Source organism: Crocodylus siamensis, chromosome 9 (assembly GCF_052110815.1).
Source record: "Crocodylus siamensis isolate JL-2025a chromosome 9, ASM5211081v1, whole genome shotgun sequence".
Classification (NCBI taxonomy): domain Eukaryota; kingdom Metazoa; phylum Chordata; order Crocodylia; family Crocodylidae; genus Crocodylus; species Crocodylus siamensis.
Window position 1 is genome coordinate 56199321 of NC_143403.1, and position 13468 is coordinate 56212788.

Consider the following 13468-nt stretch of genomic DNA (forward strand, 5'->3'; position numbering starts at 1 on the left):
GCCTTATCACCTCAATCTTCATGGGTAAGGTCAGCTCCCAGACTACTGCATAGGGAGCACAGTTTGGGGAGGAGGTGAGCAACAAACTGTGGCAGAAGAACAGGTTAGGGACTATTTAAAAATGCTGGACATATACAAATCTATTGGGCTGATGGGATGCACCCAAGGGTGCTGAGCAAGTTAGCTAATGTGATTGCAGAGCTACTGGCCATCATCTTTGAAAACACACGGCAGTTAGGAGAGGTGCCAGATGATTGGAAAAGGTCAAATATAGTGCCTGTATTTGAGAAAGGGGTAAAAGGAGGATCCAGGGAACTACAGACCAGTCAGCCTAACCTTAGTCCCTAGGAAAAATAATGGAGCCTATCCTCAAGGAATCACTTTCTAAGCACTTGGAGGAGAAGGTGATTAGGAACAGTCAGCATGGATTCACCAAGATCTAGTCTCACCTAACGAACCTGATTGCCTTCTATGATGAGATGACTGGCTCTGTGGATGTGGGGAGACCAGTGGTCGCTTCTCAGCCTCTTGAAGGCTCAGATCAAGTGTAGCATCTTGACTTTAGCAAGACTTTTCATAGTTTCATAGTTTCTAGGGTTGGAAGGGACCTGAGCAGATCATCTAGTCTGACCCCCTGCCATGGCAGGAAAGAATCCTGGGGTCAGACGACCCCAGCAAGATGTTCATCTAACCTCCTCTTAAACACCCCCAGGGTAGGAGCCAGCACCACTTCTCTTGGAAGTTGGTTCCAGACCCTAGCCGCCCTGACTGTGAAGTAGCGCCTCCTGATATCTAACCTAAACCTTCCCTCTGCCAGCTTGTGACCGTTATTCCTGGTCACTCCTGGCGGTGCTCGGGGGAACAGTGACTCCCCCAATGCCTGCTGGTCCCCCCTGACTAGTTTATAACAGGCCACTCTCTTCTCTTATGGAGGCTGAACAGGTTCAGGTCCCGTAGCCTCTCCTCATAGGGCCTGCCCTGCTGTCCCCTAATCATGCGAGTGGCCTCCTCTGGACCCTCTTCATGCTGTCGACATCCCTCTTGAAGTGTGGCGCCCAGAACTAGACACAGTACTCCAGCTGCGGCCTGACCAGTGCCGCATGGGGGGGAGGATCACCTCTTTGGACCTGCTCGAGACGCATCTGTGGATGCATGACAAGGTGCAGTTGGCCTTCCTAACTGCCTCCCCATGCTGCCGGCCCATGTTCATCTTGGAGTCAATGATGACCCCAAGATCCTTTTCCGCCTCCGTGCTGACAAGAAGGGAGTTCCCTAACCTGTAGGTATGGTGCCGGTTGTTCCTCCTGAGGTGCATCACTTTGCACTTGTCTGTGTTGAAACCCATCCTATTCTCATCCACCCACCCTTGTAACCTGTCTAGGTCTGATTGTAGCCTGTTGCATCCTTCCAGTGTGCCCACGTCCCCCCACATCTTAGTGTCATCAGCAAATTTGAACAGGGTGCTTTTTACCCCCTCATCCAAATCACTGATGAAGATGTTGAACAGCACGGGCCTGAGGACAGAGCCCTGCGGGACCCCGCTGCCCACGTCCTTCCAGGCTGAGAAGGACCCATCCACTACCACCCTCTGGGTGCGGCCCTCCAGCCAGTTGGTGACCCATCTGACTGTGTGGGTGTCTACACCACAGCCCCCCAGTTTTTTAATGAGAACAGGGTGAGAGAGAGTCAAAAGCCTTCTGGAAGTCCAGGAAGACTATATCCACTGCTACCCCTGCATCTAATGATCTGGCGATCTGATCGTAAAAGGCCACCAGGTTGGTCTGACAGGACCTGCCACTGATGAACCCGTGTTGGTTGCCCCTAAGCATGCAGTCCCCTGCTGGCCCCTCCTGGATGTGTGCCAGCATAATTTTCTCAAACGGCTTGCCTAGGATCGAGGTAAGACTAACCGGCCTATAGTTTCCCGGGTCCTCCTTCCTGCCTTTTTTGAAGATGGGGACCATGTTGGCCCTCTTCCAGTCCTCCAGTACCTCACCAGAGCACCACGAGTGCTCATAAAGTTGTGCCAGGGGACCTGCAATGACCTTGGCGAGTTCCTTTAGAACTCCAGGGTGGAGATCATCCAGACCGGCTGACTTGAATACGTCCAACCCCTCCAGAAGCTCCCGAACTAAATCTTCGCTAACCTGTGGCCCAGGTGTGCCTCCCCCGGGGCCCGAGGGGGGCCAGCAGGGAGGTGGCTGTCCTGGTCCCTACTTAGGAAGACGGAGGCGAAGAAATCGTTAAACATGTTAGCTTTGCTGTCTGGTGTGACGACCAAGTTTCCCAACGTATCCTGCAAGGGCCCCACATTACCCAGGACCTTCGTTTTATCCCCTACGTATTTAAAAAAAGACTTCTTATTGTCCTTAATCTGGGAAGCTAGTCCCAGTTCCATCTCTGCCTTGGCCTTCCTAACTACCCCCCTACATCCCTGAGCAACTGCAGAATAGTCCTCCCTGGTGATGACCCCTTCTTTCCATTGGGTGTAAGCCTCCTTTTTAGCAAGGAGACATTCCCGGATGCTTTTGGTGAGCCACGGAGGCTTGTGTGCTCTCCTGCTCCCTTTGATCCTCGTTGGGATTACCTTCCTTTGGGCTTGGAGGATCGTCTCCTTAAGGAGCGACCACTCTCCTTGGACACCTGGCTCCCCTCCCCTCCGGGACCTCAGCGCTTCTCCAACTATCCTCCTTAGCTCATTGAAGTTTGCCTTCCTAAAATCTAGGGCCGCTGCCTTACTGCATGCCTTTGCCACCTTGGGCTAGATGGTGAATTCCAGCAGGCGATGATCGCTGTCGCCCAGGTGGTCGAGCACCTGAAGCCCCCTCACCAGGTCATCACCTGTGGCCAGCACTAGGTCCAACAAGGCGTCTCCCCTGGTGGGGCTGTGCACCTCCTGGGTTAGATGGAGGTCCTGCACTCTGGCCAAGAACCTACGTGAGCGTTCAGACCTGGCTGACTGTTCTTCCCAGCAGATGTCCGGGAAGTTCAGGTCCCCCATGACTACCACATCCTTAGCCTTCACTACCTCTGTGAGCTGACCCAAGAATTCCTGGTCAAGCTCTTCTCCCTGGTTGGGAGGTCTATAGTAGACCCCCACCGTAAAGTCCCTTTCCCCTCAACTGCCTTGTACTCTAACCCAAAGCACTTCAGAGTGCCCCTCCCCTGACTCCTTGCTAATTGACGAGGATGTGTGCTCCTACTTAATATAGAGTGCCACGCCCCCACCTCTCTTTCCTATCCTGTCCCTCCTGTACAACCTATCGCCCTTGACATTCACCGCCCAATCATGCGTTGCGTCCGACCACATTTCCGTAATCCCCACTATGTCTGGGCTGGTGTCAGCCAGCAGGAGGGTGAGTTCCTCCTGCTTGTTACCCATACTACGAGCATTTGTGTAGAGGCATTTGAGGCCTCCTGTGGATGTGTGTACTGACCCCCTAGTCCCAGCATTACTCTGGCCCCTATCTCTTACCTGTTTATTCGCTTCGCTCATTGGGCTGGGCTGGGCTGTAGTTGTGGGTGCTGTTTGGTCTGGCAGTCTGATGTTTCCTCTGCCCTCATCTTCCCCTTCCCCCGACGAGCCTAGTATAAAGCCCACCAGAGGAGGTCCGCCAACCTAGAAGAGAACACACGCTTACCTTTAGGGGAAAGGTGGAGCCCGTCCCACCCCAGCGTGTCTCTCATTATGATATGCCGGTCATGGCTGAGGAAGCCAAAGCCCTCCTCGAAGCATCATCTCCCACAACATTCTTGATACCTTTTTTCTTGATAATTTTTGATACTGTCTCCCACAACGTTCTTGCAGGCAAGCTAAGGATGTATGGGCTGGACGAATGGTTTGTAAGGTGAATAGAAAACTGGCTGGAGCATCGGGCTCAGAAGGTGGTAGTCAACGGCTCAATGTCTAGTTGGCAGCTGGTATCAAGTGCACTGCCCCAGGGTTTGTTGGGGCCAGTTTTGTTCAATATCTTCATCAGACCTGGAAGATGGCATAGAGTGCACCCTCAGCAAATTTGTAGATGACAAAGGTGGGGGGAGTAGTAAATACACTGGAGGGTAGAGCTAGGATTCAGAGAGACTTAGACAAATTGGAGGATTGGCCCAAAATAAATCTCATGAGGTTCAACAAGGACAAGTGCAAAGTCCTGATCTTAGGACAGAACAGTCCTGTGCACCAGTACAGGCTGGGGGCTGACTGGCTGGGCAGCAGGTCTGCAGAAAAGGACCTGGGGGTTACAGTGGACAATAAGCTCAATAGAGCCAGCAGTGTGCCCTTATTGCCAGGCTAACAGCATACTGGGCTGCATTGATAGGACTTCTGCCAACAGAGCACGGGCAGTGATTATTCCCCTCTATTCAGGACCGGTGAGGCCACATCTTGAGTACTGTGTCCAGTTTTGGGCCCCAACTACAGAAAGGATGTGGACAAATTGGAGAGTTCAGTGGTGGGCAATGAAAACGGGGAGGTGGTTGGGGCAAATGACTTATGAGGAAAGACTGAGGGAACTGGGCTTTAGTCTAGAGAAGAGGAGATTGAGAGGGGACTTAATAGCAGCCGTCAACTACCTGAAGGGCGGTTCTAAAGTGGATGGAGCTGGACTGTTTTCAGTGGTGTGAGGACAGAATGAGGAGCAATGTTTTCAGGTTGCAGCAAGGGAAATTTAGGTTAGGTATTAGGAAGAATTTTCTCACTAGGAGGGTAGTAAAACACTGGAGCAGGCTACCCAGAGAGGTGGTGGAATCTTCTTTCTCGGAGGTTTTTAAGACCTGGCTAGACAAAGCCTTGGCTGGGATGATCTAGTTGGGGATGGGCCTGCTTTGAGCAGGGGGTTGGACTAGATGTGACCTCCTGAGGATCCTTCCAACCCGAACTTTCTATGACTGTGATAGAATACTAGATTAGTTCCCTTCCCTTGCATTCTCTGCTCATCCCCTTCTCTCAAGTCTCTTATTCCCTCTGTCCCTTTTCCTGTGTCTTCTTTCTCCTCCTCTTTCTTTTTCTTCTAGTCTGTAAGTATCTTTTATCTTGTTTCTCTGCCAATTGAATCCTTTTTCTCCCTTCTTCTTCCTCCCACTCCACCCACTTACTGTACTTTTTCCCTGGCCTCATGGAGCATCCCTATGGTGATGGCATGACATCATTGCACTAGGAGCTGTCACCTAGGAAACTGTGTGATGTAATTGCAGTTGCTAGGGTTACTAAACTGGCTGAAGTGATTGTGGGGAGGAAAAGAGGCTGTCATTTGACCCACATCAGGAAAGGTTCCCTTTAATGGGAAAAGAGAACAGGAAAAAAAAATTGAAAAAGATGCTGTCTGTGCTTCCAAGTCCCCAGTCCTTGCCTTGTCCTTAAACAACACAATCTGCTTATCTGTCCAATTCCTAATATGCCTGTCACCATAAATAGCCTCTAGCAACAGTAAAATTTACAGTTTAGTCATGCACCCAGGTGCAACAGGTTTTTATTTTTATTACTCTGTTGTCCATCCTCTTTTTACTGTCAGATCCTTATTTTTTCCTATAATAAATAACTCAGTCCAGTCACTGACTTCACAGATGTCAATGATGTGTTGCATGCCTGTGCTTCATATGACTTTTGGCACTCTGACTCACTAACTCATACAGTTGTTTGAGTCTCCCCCTTTGGCCTCTCCTAAGTCCCAATCCATCATTGATAGCTAGAATGTACTTGCTTTGCTTTAATTATCCCAGCAGTTCCAGGAAATACCTCATGTAAAAGGTGAAACAGAGCTTTAAAAAAAAAAAAAGGGAAGAAACAGCCCTTATAGGTCAAAATAAGGCCAGTACCTGGTGAATACCTTCCAGGAAACACTACAAAGGTGTAGTAGGCAGAATTAGTCTGTGAGAGCTTAGAATTATATGATACAATATGGTGAAGCATTTGGGAAAAGGTTTAGAGAGAGAGAGGAGGTTTCTGAAAACTAAGTTTAGACAAAACACTGAATTGGAATTTAGCTTTTGACAAGCAACCTGTCTGACTTCTATCTGCCTTCTCACCCCAGTGGAATAGCAGAGAAAGAGCTGGGGACCTCTGTGAATCAACTCGTACTGCTTCTCAGATGAACTTTCCTGGGGAAAAATGACTAAAAATAGGATTTAAAAATAGGTCCAAAGACAGAGGTGAAGAATGACTAGCAAGTGACTCTGATGTGACCTGGACTCAGTTTCTTGTTCTGAGACGTGTATCCTGTTTGACTTTGGGCAAGTCATTAGTTTCTCTGCGCCTTAGTTCCTCTGTCTGTGAGATGGGGATAATAGCATATCTGTTTCACAGGAATGAGGATTAAAGATCAGGAGGCCCAGATATTACTGGTATACATACAGACTGTAGATAGGTTGCCCATCTGATTAAACATTTGTGCTAAGGCCAGGGATATGTTTAAATCGATACTGTCCTTCAGAGCTCACTGGTAAGCACTGACAGACATCTTTGGATATGAACAACTATGTTGGGCACCTGACTTGAAGGATTTGCAAAGAAGACTTCATACCACCCCAAAGAGTAGACTGCTTCAGTCTCAGCTTATACTTGACAAACACCTGTAAGAAACCAGGAGGCGTTGGTGTGGCAGCTGGGGATCCCTGGGGTGCAGTGCACTCTAGCATGATCCCTGTGCCAATGCCTGCTAGAGCGTAGTGTAGAATCAGCTCTCTTCCACTATGGGATTTCCCCTTGCCCCTTTGGTTGATTGCTTAAGGTATCTTTGCTTCAGGGTGCAGTGCACTCTTGTCAAGCCTAAGGTTCTGGCCCCATTGTCTCTTGAAATATGTGGTTGCTAGTACTGGAGACCTGAATGCTCTGGATGGGGAGGAAGCTGATGAAGTGGTTGATATGTATTTAGGTAAAATGCATTGCTTGAGCCCAGGGCTTCAGACTTGTTTGTAGATTCGGGACCAAGCAAAATGATTTTATCTTCTGTTCATACATTGACATCATCTGATTTTCTAGGGAATCTTTGGGCCATGGCCTCCTTCAAGTCAATAATTTATTATATTGGCAATACAAATAAATAGGTCATTACCCCACCTGATTTGTGGGCATGTGTGTGTTTAGGAGGGTGCTTGTAAAGGTGTGCGTGCAGGTCGAGGTGTATGCTTATGCAAATATGAACATGAATGGATATATAGATCAGTGTGATTGCACATGGGGGGGATGTGAGCATGCATGTGGAGTCACAGAAGGAAGTGTGGGAATGTGTATGAGTGGGACAAATGGTGTGCGTGGTAGGGGTGTGTGTGTTACGTATATGTCTGAGTAAGCATGTCAGTAGCTCTGGCATAGCAGTGGGTGTGTAACTGTGTGCTCTCTGGATGAATAAACTCTTGTGAAAGCAGCTTCTCTAGCTTTTGTGCTTCAAATGAATGTCTCTTTCCCCATCCAGCTGGAAGAGTGACTGTACGCAACCACAGAACAAATCGTCTCTATTTTCAATGTCTGCATAAATTTTCCAGAGTTCATTAGAAACTATCTTACAAGCCTCCTTAGTTCAGTGGCATTAAACAGCTGCAGAAATCTGCCAGAAGCATTAGCTAATAAGCACCATCTCGTTCTTCCCTTCATCTGATAGAAAGTGAGGATCTATCTGTGTAGAATAGAACAAGAGACCTCTATTTGCAGCCTTTAGAGGAGCAGAGGGAGACGATTCTGTTTGCAGCATGCAGATAACGACTATCAATGTAAAGAATTCATTGTTAAACCTAGGGACAGAAGTTATGCATAAACTGGTTTGTCTGATCAGACACTGGTTTAAATCTGTAACAGAACAGATGTTTAGTGCACATAAACCAGTTTGAAAATGGCTGAAACCGGTTTGAGAGAAACCCGGTTGAATGTAGTATATCAGACTTAACTGATTTGGGTCTAACCGGTTTAGGCAACTTCTGTCCCAGACCCCTTCCTGATTTAAATTAAATCAGCCAGCATGCTAGATACTTTGCAGTCCTGGGCTGGGGCAGGGTATGGCCAGACATCAGGCAGCATGGCCCCCTGAGGCAAAGGGAGAAGAGAGGGGACTTATTCCCCACTCTGTCCCATCCCCCACGGGGGAACTGCAGCTGGGGTCTGCCTGGCCAGGGTGTAGCAGTCCCTGTCAGCCCCCCATCCACCCCCTGCAGCCTGAAGCAAATGGAAGAAGGAAGGGGATTTAATCTCCTCCTCCTCCATCCCCTGTCCCACCAGCAGCATGGGTCTGCTGGCCAGGGTGGTGGAGCAGCAGAGCAGGCCATCAGCCCTTCCCCACCCTCCCCACTCCAGTGGCATGGGAAGGAGTGTGGCCAGAGGCAGCTAGCATCGCCCTGCCGTCTGCCTGCCTTGCCAGTGGCTGGGGTTGGGGGGCTGAGATGGGCAGTGCTGCTTAGCAGAGTCGGAGGGGCTGGGCTGCGAGGGCTGGGCCCTTCCCAGCGAGCTGCAGCTTGGGTGGGGGCTGCATGGCCAGATTGTTTTTGGCTCCCTGGGTCCAGGCTGGGTGGGGCTGTCACGGGGGTCACAGCCAGCGGGGGCTGGCTGGGTAGCACCCTGCCCAGGCAGCTTGCCTCCTGCCACTGCTGTGCTCCTTGCCCTGTGCAGCACCTGGTGGCTGCAGCTGCATCAAAAGCTGTGGGCCAGGTGGGTTGTTTTGCCCCCTTGCTTCCAGCTGCTGCTCCTGGGGCCTGTGCCACACCATGCCACTCTGGGTGGGCGGCGGGAGCTTATGCCCAGTGCCTTCTGCCCAGGGCACAGAGCTCAGGTTCCAGCTCTTCGCTTCCTTCGACTCGCTGCACCTGCCCGCCTGCTGGACTCTTCATTGTGTCGCATGGGCAGGGCAGATGGAAAGCAGCCGGAGCTGGATCCAGAGCTCCATGAGCTGGGTGGAAGCCATGGGGCTGAAGCTCCCCCTGCCTTGAGCAGTGCTGCATGGGGTGGCTGGAGCAGGAGCTGCAGCTGGAGGTAAGTGGAGAAAAACAGCCCTGCTGGCCCAAGCCAGTTTCCCCTTGTCTCCAGTGGCTACTCCCCCTCCAATTCCTACCCCTGCTGCACCGCTCTGGGCGGTGTGGGGAGCTTCAGCCCAGCGCACGGAGCTCTGGCTCCAGCTCCAGCTGCTTTCCACCAGCTGCACCTGCCTGCAGAGGCTGCTCATTGCACTGGGTGGGTGGAGCGGGTTGAAGGCGGGCAACAGCTGGAGCTGGAGCTTCATGCCCTGGGCTGAAGCCTCTGAGCTGAAGCATTCCTTGCCCACCCAGAGTGGCACTGCGCAGCAGGGGCAGCAGTAGCAGCAGCTGTGGCAGTGGCAGCTGGAGGCGAGGGGGGCAGAACAGCCTGCCTGGTCCTGTCCAGCCCACGGCTTTTGATGTGGCTGCAGCTGCTGGGTGCTGGAAAGGGCAGGAGGAATGGTGGTGATGGTGGGTGTCTGCTGGGTTTGGGGCCCGATGGCACCTCCGAACTGTCTGGCCGGCCCCTGCCAGTGCTGCTGGGCCAGGCTGTCGCAGAGCCGCAGCTGCTGGCCCTGCTCAGCCTGGCCTGGGTGTGGGGAGCTGGGAGCAATCTGGCTGAACAGCCCCCGTGGCCCCAGCCTGAGCTGCAGCCCACTGGGAAGGGCCCGACCCCTGCAGCCCGTCCTGGACTGGCCCCTCTGCAGTTGGTCCTCGGCAGCACCGCTCAGGTCAGGTCAGTCCCGCAGCCCCAGCCATAGCCACAGCCAGGGCCATGCCAGGCAGAGAGCAGGGCCATACTAGCTGGCTCTGGCCAGGCCCCCCGTAACAGGACCAGGGGGAAAGTTGGGCAGACCCCAGCTGGGGTCCCATGCCCACCTGGAATCAGGGGAGTTTCATCCCCCACCTCCTGCCCCTCTACCTGAGGCACTGCCCCAGCCAGTGTCTGGACTCTGGGATGTGCCTGGCAAGGGCTGCTTCCCCTCCCCCCCAATACACCCAGGCTGGGGTCCCTACAGGCCAGGGTAGGGGTCTAAACCCCTCCCTAATCATACTTAGCCCCTGCTGGGGCTTGGCCTGCCCATGCCCCCTGGTCAGCTTCCCTCCAGCCTTGTGGCTGCTGCTGGAGGGAAGGGAAGTAAGGGCTGCTCTAGCGCCCCCCAGCTTCTAGCCTGAGCCACTGCAGACATGTGCCTGCATTTTCTGAATGTCTATTTGCTTGCCAATCAGTTCAATCTTTGCAGGTTACACTAACCTGCAAAGATTTAATCAATTCAGGCTCCAGGTTTTTAAATGTCTGTCCCTAGCCTGGAGTGTGGAGAACAAGCAGAGCCAAAGTGTAAGCAAAACTCATGAGCAATGTTTGGGTCTCTAGATCTGTGGGTCTCAAATCTTTTCCATACTACAGCATGTTACATCAGAAAAATATTTTTTGCATCTCTTCCTCTGTTGGTCTGGGATGCCTTGATGACCCCTCCTCTGTCTAGTTATGTACCCCTAAAAATAGGATGACGTGGCCATTTTGGGGATGGTGGCCCTCAGGCTGAGAACTCAGGGCTCTACAGTGAAAACCGAATAGCTGTATAAAAGATTTGTATACTGAAATACTACTGAGAAATAACCTTAATCAATATGCAAATCAGGCCTCTTCATCCAATCAAAGTTTAGGGATGAGATAATTAGATAACTTGTCTCAGTAATTGTAAAGATTTCCTGGGCCCTCATTGGCTGTAACATTTCCACGTTAGTATCTGTTATGATGACTAAAAAGCTCTGAAGTTTCGAGAGCTGGACTTAACTAGAGAATTGCTGAGATAGAGCAGGTTTGAACATATTAAAGCCAAACATGTGATGTTTCCTCCTTTTGCCTGCTTCCTCCTTCCCCCACGTTACCCGTTTTGTTGCTGTACTTATAAATAATCCATCCCAAGGTAACACCTCCAAACTGTAGGTTGTTTCAAGTCCAGAACTCTACTAGGCAGCTGAAGCCTGTTTCTTGTGTTATGCGCATTTTTAGGATGCTGATCACCGTGGTATTTGGGCACTTTTACAGGTTTAAATGGAAACATATGAGAGAGCGAGCAAGCAAGCAGGCAGGAAATCAAGGGCCCCTTGTTTAACTGTTTTGGAGGCTTGGGCAGTAGTGTTTGCTCTCTTTCTAAATTATGGCCAGTATCATGCTTAATGAATTCCAGAGGTTGCTGCTAAGATTGCCCTGCCTTCCAGAATTTATCAGTTTTAGCTTTGTGAAAATAGTTAAATGATTATTTATCCATCATATGTGAATACCCTAAAAAGTCAGACTAATAAGGGATTACGGTGTTACTTTCTTACAATAAAGCAACACAATGAACTGTGTCCAGTAAAACAAGTAGCATGCAGCAACCTTAAAACAACACCGGGGAATGAGAGCTATTATTCATTCACCATTGTCTTTAGCAGACAATGCTGCCATCTAGTGAAAAGTCCTGTTTTCACTGTATTGAATCTATACTGTACTCAGTTAAATGAGATCTGAAGTCTTATACTAGTAAAAAAGTCAAAGGGAATTCCTTTAGTATGTTGGGAAGCTGACACACAGTTTTAAATCTGAAAGAGATTTGTAAAATTGTTTGCCGAATCTGCATTTAGAAGTTGTAAACATTTGGTTCAACAATGTAGCCTTTGTCTAATAGGACATATAATTTATACTTCCATAGCATCTTTCAGCTGTAAGCATTTCAGATGCTTTATAACTATACATACAAGGCCACTGAAATGCAGCTACCTTTCTGGTAGAAGGGCAGCAACCAACTCTCACATACCATCTAGGCCTGTGAGAAGTGACTAGTATTTGCTTCAGATCTGGATTCGGCCAATTCGGGGGACGGTGATTCGATTTGGCCAAATCTGATTCAGAGATTCGGCTGCTGCCAAATCTCCAAATCAGCCAGGCCCATCCCCTGCCTGATCTCCCAGCCCAGTAATGGCTGCCTGGCCTGCTCCAGCTTCCTGCAATTTTTTTTTTTTTTTTAAAGAAGCCCTGACTCAGCAGGTGTTGCCTGGCAGGGGGGCAATCCCTGCTGCCCCCCACTGCCCCACACTGCATGGGAGGCTCTGCATGAGCCCCCTGAGCTCCCTCGGCACCCCCCATGGGTGTCCCCCCCCAGGCCAACTGTGGCCCTCTAAGAAAAAAAAAATCGAAAAAGTCCCAGGACTTACTGCTCTTGCCGGCAGGGGGTGATCCCTACTGCCCCCACCATGTGGGGGGCTCTGCAGAGCTCCCCAAAGTCCCATGGCCTGCAGGAGTGGTGAGTCACAGGGCTTTTCTCTGTTTTTTTTTTTTCCTTAAAGGGCCGGAGCTGGCCTAGGTGGGGCTCCTGTGAGGGGGCCAGAGCAGGGAGAGGGGGGATCGTGGGACTTGTGCAGAGCCCCCCCATGCAGTGGGGGGCCGTGGGGTTTGTCCCCCTACCTGGCAGCACCTGGTGAGCACCAGGGCTGTTTTGTTTTTTTTTAAGTACCAAGCTGGGGTGGGTGGGGGCAGCCACAGGGACACTGGGGGTGCGGGCGGAGGTTGGGAGGGCTGGCAGGGGTCCCCCCCATAGTCCCCTTCCCTTCCCCTAGTATGTACCAGTTCGGAGTCAGCTGCAGCTCCCTGCTGCAGCCACTGGGGACTGCCCAAATCATCAAAGCTCTCCGAATCTTTTCCAAAGTTTCAGAGATCTTTGAATCTATTCGGATCTTTAATTTGGTCCCCTGATTTGATTTCAGATTTGGAGATTTGCCCACCAAATCGGGCCAAATCTCCTCCAAATCAAATCGCCACCCGAAGCTTCGCACAGTGCTAATACCATCCTGGATACCAATAAAGTGGGTTTGGAAGGAAGTTTTTTGCCATAATTGGTAGGGATTCTCCCCTAATTTATGTAAATTTAATGTTCATAGAAGATGCCAGACTAACTGGAATTCTGGAACAAAAGCCCTTTAACATAGAGATGGTCATAGACACTGGAATCAGTTAAACACATGGGACAGTAAATGGTATTACAGGAACAGAATTTAGGGACAAGGATTCAAAATGCAGCTAGAGAGCCAAGAAGAGAACTGCAAACAGTGACTGCTGTAATGTGATGGAGTCCCAGGGTCTGATGTATGAGCCCTAAGTGTATGAAACACTTGGAAAACCTCTCTCAGCCGCCTCCTCCTTGACTGGAAGGAAAAATTTTGGCCAGCTCCAGGAGGAGGTTGCCAAGGAGATCTCATGACCTCCAGGGGTCATGTTTATAGCATGCACAGAGGATGTAGTGAAAAGTATGAGTCATTGTGAAGAAACTAAGAGGGGCTGGTATGCTAGAGATTTGCATGCACCAGTGTTCCTTATTCATAGAATCGTAGAAAGCTTGGGCTGGAAGGGACCTCAGGAGGTCATCTAGTCCAACCCAGCGTAAAGCAGGATCATCCCCAACTAGATCATCCCAGCCAAAGCTTTGTCTAGCTAGGTTTTGAAAACCAAGGATGGAGCTTCTATTGCCCCTCTAGGTAACTTGTTCCAGTGTTT

General features: G+C 50.5%; 1 long non-coding RNA gene across 1 annotated transcript; it reads right to left on the reverse strand.

Annotated features, from left to right (window-relative positions):
* Positions 1–3529: 3529 nt before the first annotated feature.
* On the reverse strand, positions 3530–12205 carry LOC149857638 (uncharacterized). Its single transcript, XR_016444230.1, has 3 exons — positions 12133–12205; positions 3761–3982; positions 3530–3619 (listed from the first exon to the last, which is right to left on the reverse strand). It is a non-coding gene; the product is annotated as an uncharacterized LOC149857638 (long non-coding RNA).
* Between the last annotated feature and the right edge of the window lie 1263 nt (positions 12206–13468).